Source organism: Stigmatopora argus, chromosome 8 (assembly GCF_051989625.1).
Source record: "Stigmatopora argus isolate UIUO_Sarg chromosome 8, RoL_Sarg_1.0, whole genome shotgun sequence".
NCBI classification, from domain to species: domain Eukaryota; kingdom Metazoa; phylum Chordata; class Actinopteri; order Syngnathiformes; family Syngnathidae; genus Stigmatopora; species Stigmatopora argus.
This window is the reverse complement of record NC_135394.1, coordinates 421,501-427,500: the sequence shown is the minus strand read 5'-3', so window position 1 is coordinate 427,500 and position 6,000 is coordinate 421,501. Positions and strand designations below refer to the sequence as shown.

At 45.8% G+C, this 6,000-nt stretch overlaps 12 non-coding genes and 2 pseudogenes across 12 annotated transcripts; all 14 read right to left on the bottom strand.

Moving 5' to 3' along the window:
* Nucleotides 1-244: 244 nt before the first annotated feature.
* Nucleotides 245-363, bottom strand: LOC144081195 (5S ribosomal RNA). Its single transcript, XR_013303026.1, has one exon. It is a non-coding gene; the product is annotated as a 5S ribosomal RNA (ribosomal RNA).
* Nucleotides 364-679: 316 nt separating this feature from the next.
* Nucleotides 680-798, bottom strand: LOC144080163 (5S ribosomal RNA). The gene has a single exon (XR_013302203.1). It is a non-coding gene; the product is annotated as a 5S ribosomal RNA (ribosomal RNA).
* Nucleotides 799-1,103: 305 nt separating this feature from the next.
* LOC144081194 (5S ribosomal RNA) lies at nt 1,104-1,222 on the bottom strand. The gene has a single exon (XR_013303025.1). It is a non-coding gene; the product is annotated as a 5S ribosomal RNA (ribosomal RNA).
* A 316-nt stretch (nt 1,223-1,538) lies between these two features.
* On the bottom strand, nt 1,539-1,647 carry LOC144080783 (5S ribosomal RNA; annotated as a pseudogene).
* A 305-nt stretch (nt 1,648-1,952) lies between these two features.
* LOC144081193 (5S ribosomal RNA) lies at nt 1,953-2,071 on the bottom strand. The gene has a single exon (XR_013303024.1). It is a non-coding gene; the product is annotated as a 5S ribosomal RNA (ribosomal RNA).
* A 316-nt stretch (nt 2,072-2,387) lies between these two features.
* LOC144080345 (5S ribosomal RNA) lies at nt 2,388-2,506 on the bottom strand. The gene has a single exon (XR_013302378.1). It is a non-coding gene; the product is annotated as a 5S ribosomal RNA (ribosomal RNA).
* A 315-nt stretch (nt 2,507-2,821) lies between these two features.
* On the bottom strand, nt 2,822-2,940 carry LOC144080223 (5S ribosomal RNA). Its single transcript, XR_013302261.1, has one exon. It is a non-coding gene; the product is annotated as a 5S ribosomal RNA (ribosomal RNA).
* A 316-nt stretch (nt 2,941-3,256) lies between these two features.
* On the bottom strand, nt 3,257-3,375 carry LOC144080162 (5S ribosomal RNA). The gene has a single exon (XR_013302202.1). It is a non-coding gene; the product is annotated as a 5S ribosomal RNA (ribosomal RNA).
* Nucleotides 3,376-3,680: 305 nt separating this feature from the next.
* On the bottom strand, nt 3,681-3,799 carry LOC144081192 (5S ribosomal RNA). Its single transcript, XR_013303023.1, has one exon. It is a non-coding gene; the product is annotated as a 5S ribosomal RNA (ribosomal RNA).
* A 316-nt stretch (nt 3,800-4,115) lies between these two features.
* LOC144080781 (5S ribosomal RNA) lies at nt 4,116-4,224 on the bottom strand (annotated as a pseudogene).
* Nucleotides 4,225-4,529: 305 nt separating this feature from the next.
* Nucleotides 4,530-4,648, bottom strand: LOC144081190 (5S ribosomal RNA). The gene has a single exon (XR_013303022.1). It is a non-coding gene; the product is annotated as a 5S ribosomal RNA (ribosomal RNA).
* Nucleotides 4,649-4,964: 316 nt separating this feature from the next.
* Nucleotides 4,965-5,083, bottom strand: LOC144080343 (5S ribosomal RNA). The gene has a single exon (XR_013302377.1). It is a non-coding gene; the product is annotated as a 5S ribosomal RNA (ribosomal RNA).
* Nucleotides 5,084-5,398: 315 nt separating this feature from the next.
* Nucleotides 5,399-5,517, bottom strand: LOC144080212 (5S ribosomal RNA). The gene has a single exon (XR_013302250.1). It is a non-coding gene; the product is annotated as a 5S ribosomal RNA (ribosomal RNA).
* Nucleotides 5,518-5,833: 316 nt separating this feature from the next.
* On the bottom strand, nt 5,834-5,952 carry LOC144079875 (5S ribosomal RNA). Its single transcript, XR_013301924.1, has one exon. It is a non-coding gene; the product is annotated as a 5S ribosomal RNA (ribosomal RNA).
* Between the last annotated feature and the right edge of the window lie 48 nt (nt 5,953-6,000).

The following is a 6,000-nucleotide window of genomic DNA, read 5'->3' as shown; positions in this document are numbered from 1 at the left end:
GATATTTGGATCGGGTGTGGAGGGTGAGGGGTCCTCTTTGGAGAACCCTTCGTTAAAGGAGTCGACTTTGTTGCCACTTGCTCTTCTTTTGCTTTATTACTTCTACAACTACGGGAATGAAGATTATCAGAAGGAGAGCTTCAATAAAATGTTGTGAGATGTGCAGAGGAGGGAAGTCTTTCATGATTTAGGAGGTCAAAAGGAGATGAACATCCATGAAATGTCGAAAATGGTTTTGACAAGATGCTTACAGCACCTGGTATTCCCAAGCGGTCTCCCATCCAGGTACTAACCAGGCCGAACCCTGCTTAGCTTCCGAGATCAGACGAGATCGGGCGTTTTCAGGGTAGTATGGCCGTGAGCAAAATTGTTGCTGAACAAATCCCCTTTGGAAATCCGAACGGTCCATAGTCTTGCATGTGGATCGTGTATTTGGATATATGGATCGGGTGTGGAGGGTGAGGGGTCCTCTTTGGAGAACCCTTCGTTAAAGGAGTCGACTTTGTTGACGCTTGCTCTTCTTTTGCTTTATTACTTCTACAACTACGGGAATGAAGATTATCAGAAGGAGAGCTTCAATAAAATGTTGTGAGATGTGCAGAGGAGGGAAGTCTTTCATGATTTAGGAGGTCAAAAGGAGATGAACATCCATGAAATGTCGAAAATGGTTTTGACAAGATGCTTACAGCACCTGGTATTCCCAAGCAGTCTCCCATCCAGGTACTAACCAGGCCCAACCCTGCTTAGCTTCCGAGATCAGAGGAGATCAGGCGTTTTCAGGGTAGTATGGCCGTGAGCAACATTGTCGCTGAACAAATCCCCTTTGGAAATGCGAACGGTCCATAGTCTTGCATGTGGATCGTGTATTTGGATATTTGGATCCGGTGTGGAGGGTGAGTGGTCCTCTTTGGTTAAAGGAGTCAACTTTGTTGCCGCTTGCTCTTCTTTTGCTTTATTACTTCTACAACTACGGGAATGAAGATTATCAGAAGGAGAGCTTCAATAAAATGTTGTGAGATGTGCAGAGGAGGGAAGTCTTTCATGATTTAGGAGGTCAAAAGGAGATGAACATCCATGAAATGTCGAAAATGGTTTTGACAAGATGCTTACAGCACCTGGTATTCCCAAGCGGTCTCCCATCCAGGTACTAACCAGGCCGAACCCTGCTTAGCTTCCGAGATCAGACGAGATCGGGCGTTTTCAGGGTAGTATGGCCGTGAGCAACATTGTTGCTGAACAAATCCCCTTTGGAAATCCGAACGGTCCATAGTCTTGCATGTGGATCGTGTATTTGGATATATGGATCGGGTGTGGAGGGTGAGGGGTCCTCTTTGGAGAACCCTTCGTTAAAGGAGTCGACTTTGTTGACGCTTGCTCTTCTTTTGCTTTATTACTTCTACAACTACGGGAATGAAGATTATCAGAAGGAGAGCTTCAATAAAATGTTGTGAGATGTGCAGAGGAGGGAAGTCTTTCATGATTTAGGAGGTCAAAAGGAGATGAACATCCATGAAATGTCGAAAATGGTTTTGACAAGATGCTTACAGCACCTGGTATTCCCAAGCAGTCTCCCATCCAGGTACTAACCAGGCCCAACCCTGCTTAGCTTCCGAGATCAGGCGTTTTCAGGGTAGTATGGCCGTGAGCAACATTGTCGCTGAACAAATCCCCTTTGGAAATGCGAACGGTCCATAGTCTTGCATGTGGATCGTGTATTTGGATATTTGGATCCGGTGTGGAGGGTGAGTGGTCCTCTTTGGTTAAAGGAGTCAACTTTGTTGCCGCTTGCTCTTCTTTTGCTTTATTACTTCTACAACTACGGGAATGAAGATTATCAGAAGGAGAGCTTCAATAAAATGTTGTGAGATGTGCAGAGGAGGGAAGTCTTTCATGATTTAGGAGGTCAAAAGGAGATGAACAACCATGAAATGTCGAAAATGGTTTTGACAAGATGCTTACAGCACCTGGTATTCCCAAGCGGTCTCCCATCCAGGTACTAACCAGGCCGAACCCTGCTTAGCTTCCGAGATCAGACGAGATCGGGCGTTTTCAGGGTAGTATGGCCGTGAGCAACATTGTTGCTGAACAAATCCCCTTACGAAATCCGAACGTTCCATAGTCTTGCATGTGGATCGTGTATTTGGATATTTGGATCGGGTGTGGAGGGTGAGGGGTCCTCTTTGGAGAACCCTTCGTTAAAGGAGTCGACTTTGTTGCCGCTTGCTCTTCTTTTGCTTTATTACTTCTACAACTACGGGAATGAAGATTATCAGAAGGAGAGCTTCAATAAAATGTTGTGAGATGTGCAGAGGAGGGAAGTCTTTCATGATTTAGGAGGTCAAAAGGAGATGAACATCCATGAAATGTCGAAAATGGTTTTGACAAGATGCTTACAGCACCTGGTATTCGCAAGCGGTCTCCCATCCAGGTACTAACCAGGCCCAACCCTGCTTAGCTTCCGAGATCAGACGAGATCAGGCGTTTTCAGGGTAGTTTGGCCGTGAGCAACATTGTCGCTGAACAAATCCCCTTTGGAAATCCGAACGGTCCATAGTCTTGCATGTGGATCGTGTATTTGGATATTTGGATCCGGTGTGGAGGGTGAGTGGTCCTCTTTGGAGAACCCTTCGTTAAAGGAGTTGACTTTGTTGCCGCTTGCTCTTCTTTTGCTTTATACTTCTACCACTACGGGAATGAAGATTATCAGAAGGAGAGCTTCAATAAAATGTTGTGAGGTGTGCAGAGGAGGGAAGTCTTTCATGATTTAGGAGGTCAAAAGGAGATGAACATCCATGAAATGTCGAAAATGGTTTTGACAAGATGCTTACAGCACCTGGTATTCCCAAGCGGTCTCCCATCCAGGTACTAACCAGGCCCAACCCTGCTTAGCTTCCGAGATCAGACGAGATCGGGCGTTTTCAGGGTAGTATGGCCGTGAGCCACATTGTCGCTGAACAAATCCCCTTTGGAAATCCGAACGGTCCATAGTCTTGCATGTGGATCGTGTATTTGGATATTTGGATCCGGTGTGGAGGGTGAGTGGTCCTCTTTGGAGAACCCTTCGTTAAAGGAGTCGACTTTGTTGACGCTTGCTCTTCTTTTGCTTTATTACTTCTACAACTACGGGAATGAAGATTATCAGAAGGAGAGCTTCAATAAAATGTTGTGAGATGTGCAGAGGAGGGAAGTCTTTCATGATTTAGGAGGTCAAAAGGAGATGAACATCCATGAAATGTCGAAAATGGTTTTGACAAGATGCTTACAGCACCTGGTATTCCCAAGCAGTCTCCCATCCAGGTACTAACCAGGCCCAACCCTGCTTAGCTTCCGAGATCAGAGGAGATCAGGCGTTTTCAGGGTAGTATGGCCGTGAGCAACATTGTCGCTGAACAAATCCCCTTTGGAAATGCGAACGGTCCATAGTCTTGCATGTGGATCGTGTATTTGGATATTTGGATCCGGTGTGGAGGGTGAGTGGTCCTCTTTGGTTAAAGGAGTCAACTTTGTTGCCGCTTGCTCTTCTTTTGCTTTATTACTTCTACAACTACGGGAATGAAGATTATCAGAAGGAGAGCTTCAATAAAATGTTGTGAGATGTGCAGAGGAGGGAAGTCTTTCATGATTTAGGAGGTCAAAAGGAGATGAACATCCATGAAATGTCGAAAATGGTTTTGACAAGATGCTTACAGCACCTGGTATTCCCAAGCGGTCTCCCATCCAGGTACTAACCAGGCCGAACCCTGCTTAGCTTCCGAGATCAGACGAGATCGGGCGTTTTCAGGGTAGTATGGCCGTGAGCAACATTGTTGCTGAACAAATCCCCTTTGGAAATCCGAACGGTCCATAGTCTTGCATGTGGATCGTGTATTTGGATATATGGATCGGGTGTGGAGGGTGAGGGGTCCTCTTTGGAGAACCCTTCGTTAAAGGAGTCGACTTTGTTGACGCTTGCTCTTCTTTTGCTTTATTACTTCTACAACTACGGGAATGAAGATTATCAGAAGGAGAGCTTCAATAAAATGTTGTGAGATGTGCAGAGGAGGGAAGTCTTTCATGATTTAGGAGGTCAAAAGGAGATGAACATCCATGAAATGTCGAAAATGGTTTTGACAAGATGCTTACAGCACCTGGTATTCCCAAGCAGTCTCCCATCCAGGTACTAACCAGGCCCAACCCTGCTTAGCTTCCGAGATCAGGCGTTTTCAGGGTAGTATGGCCGTGAGCAACATTGTCGCTGAACAAATCCCCTTTGGAAATGCGAATGGTCCATAGTCTTGCATGTGGATCGTGTATTTGGATATTTGGATCCGGTGTGGAGGGTGAGTGGTCCTCTTTGGTTAAAGGAGTCAACTTTGTTGCCGCTTGCTCTTCTTTTGCTTTATTACTTCTACAACTACGGGAATGAAGATTATCAGAAGGAGAGCTTCAATAAAATGTTGTGAGATGTGCAGAGGAGGGAAGTCTTTCATGATTTAGGAGGTCAAAAGGAGATGAACAACCATGAAATGTCGAAAATGGTTTTGACAAGATGCTTACAGCACCTGGTATTCCCAAGCGGTCTCCCATCCAGGTACTAACCAGGCCGAACCCTGCTTAGCTTCCGAGATCAGACGAGATCGGGCGTTTTCAGGGTAGTATGGCCGTGAGCAACAATGTTGCTGAACAAATCCCCTTACGAAATCCGAACGTTCCATAGTCTTGCATGTGGATCGTGTATTTGGATATTTGGATCGGGTGTGGAGGGTGAGGGGTCCTCTTTGGAGAACCCTTCGTTAAAGGAGTCGACTTTGTTGCCGCTTGCTCTTCTTTTGCTTTATTACTTCTACAACTACGGGAATGAAGATTATCAGAAGGAGAGCTTCAATAAAATGTTGTGAGATGTGCAGAGGAGGGAAGTCTTTCATGATTTAGGAGGTCAAAAGGAGATGAACATCCATGAAATGTCGAAAATGGTTTTGACAAGATGCTTACAGCACCTGGTATTCGCAAGCGGTCTCCCATCCAGGTACTAACCAGGCCCAACCCTGCTTAGCTTCCGAGATCAGACGAGATCAGGCGTTTTCAGGGTAGTTTGGCCGTGAGCAACATTGTCGCTGAACAAATCCCCTTTGGAAATCCGAACGGTCCATAGTCTTGCATGTGGATCGTGTATTTGGATATTTGGATCCGGTGTGGAGGGTGAGTGGTCCTCTTTGGAGAACCCTTCGTTAAAGGAGTTGACTTTGTTGCCGCTTGCTCTTCTTTTGCTTTATACTTCTACCACTACGGGAATGAAGATTATCAGAAGGAGAGCTTCAATAAAATGTTGTGAGGTGTGCAGAGGAGGGAAGTCTTTCATGATTTAGGAGGTCAAAAGGAGATGAACATCCATGAAATGTCGAAAATGGTTTTGACAAGATGCTTACAGCACCTGGTATTCCCAAGCGGTCTCCCATCCAGGTACTAACCAGGCCCAACCCTGCTTAGCTTCCGAGATCAGACGAGATCGGGCGTTTTCAGGGTAGTATGGCCGTGAGCCACATTGTCGCTGAACAAATCCCCTTTGGAAATCCGAACGGTCCATAGTCTTGCATGTGGATCGTGTATTTGGATATTTGGATCCGGTGTGGAGGGTGAGTGGTCCTCTTTGGAGAACCCTTCGTTAAAGGAGTCGACTTTGTTGCCGCTTGCTCTTCTTTTGCTTTATTACTTCTACAACTACGGGAATGAAGATTATCAGAAGGAGAGCTTCAATAAAATGTTGTGAGATGTGCAGAGGAGGGAAGTATTTCATGATTTAGGAGGTCAAAAGGAGATGAACATCCATGAAATGTCGAAAATGGTTTTGACAAGATGCTTACAGCACCTGGTATTCCCAAGCGGTGTCCCATCCAGGTACTAACCAGGCCGAACCCTGCTTAGCTTCCGAGATCAGACGAGATCGGGCGTTTTCAGGGTAGTATGGCCGTGAGCAACATTGTTGCTGAACAAATCCCCTTTGGAAATCCGAACGGTCCATAG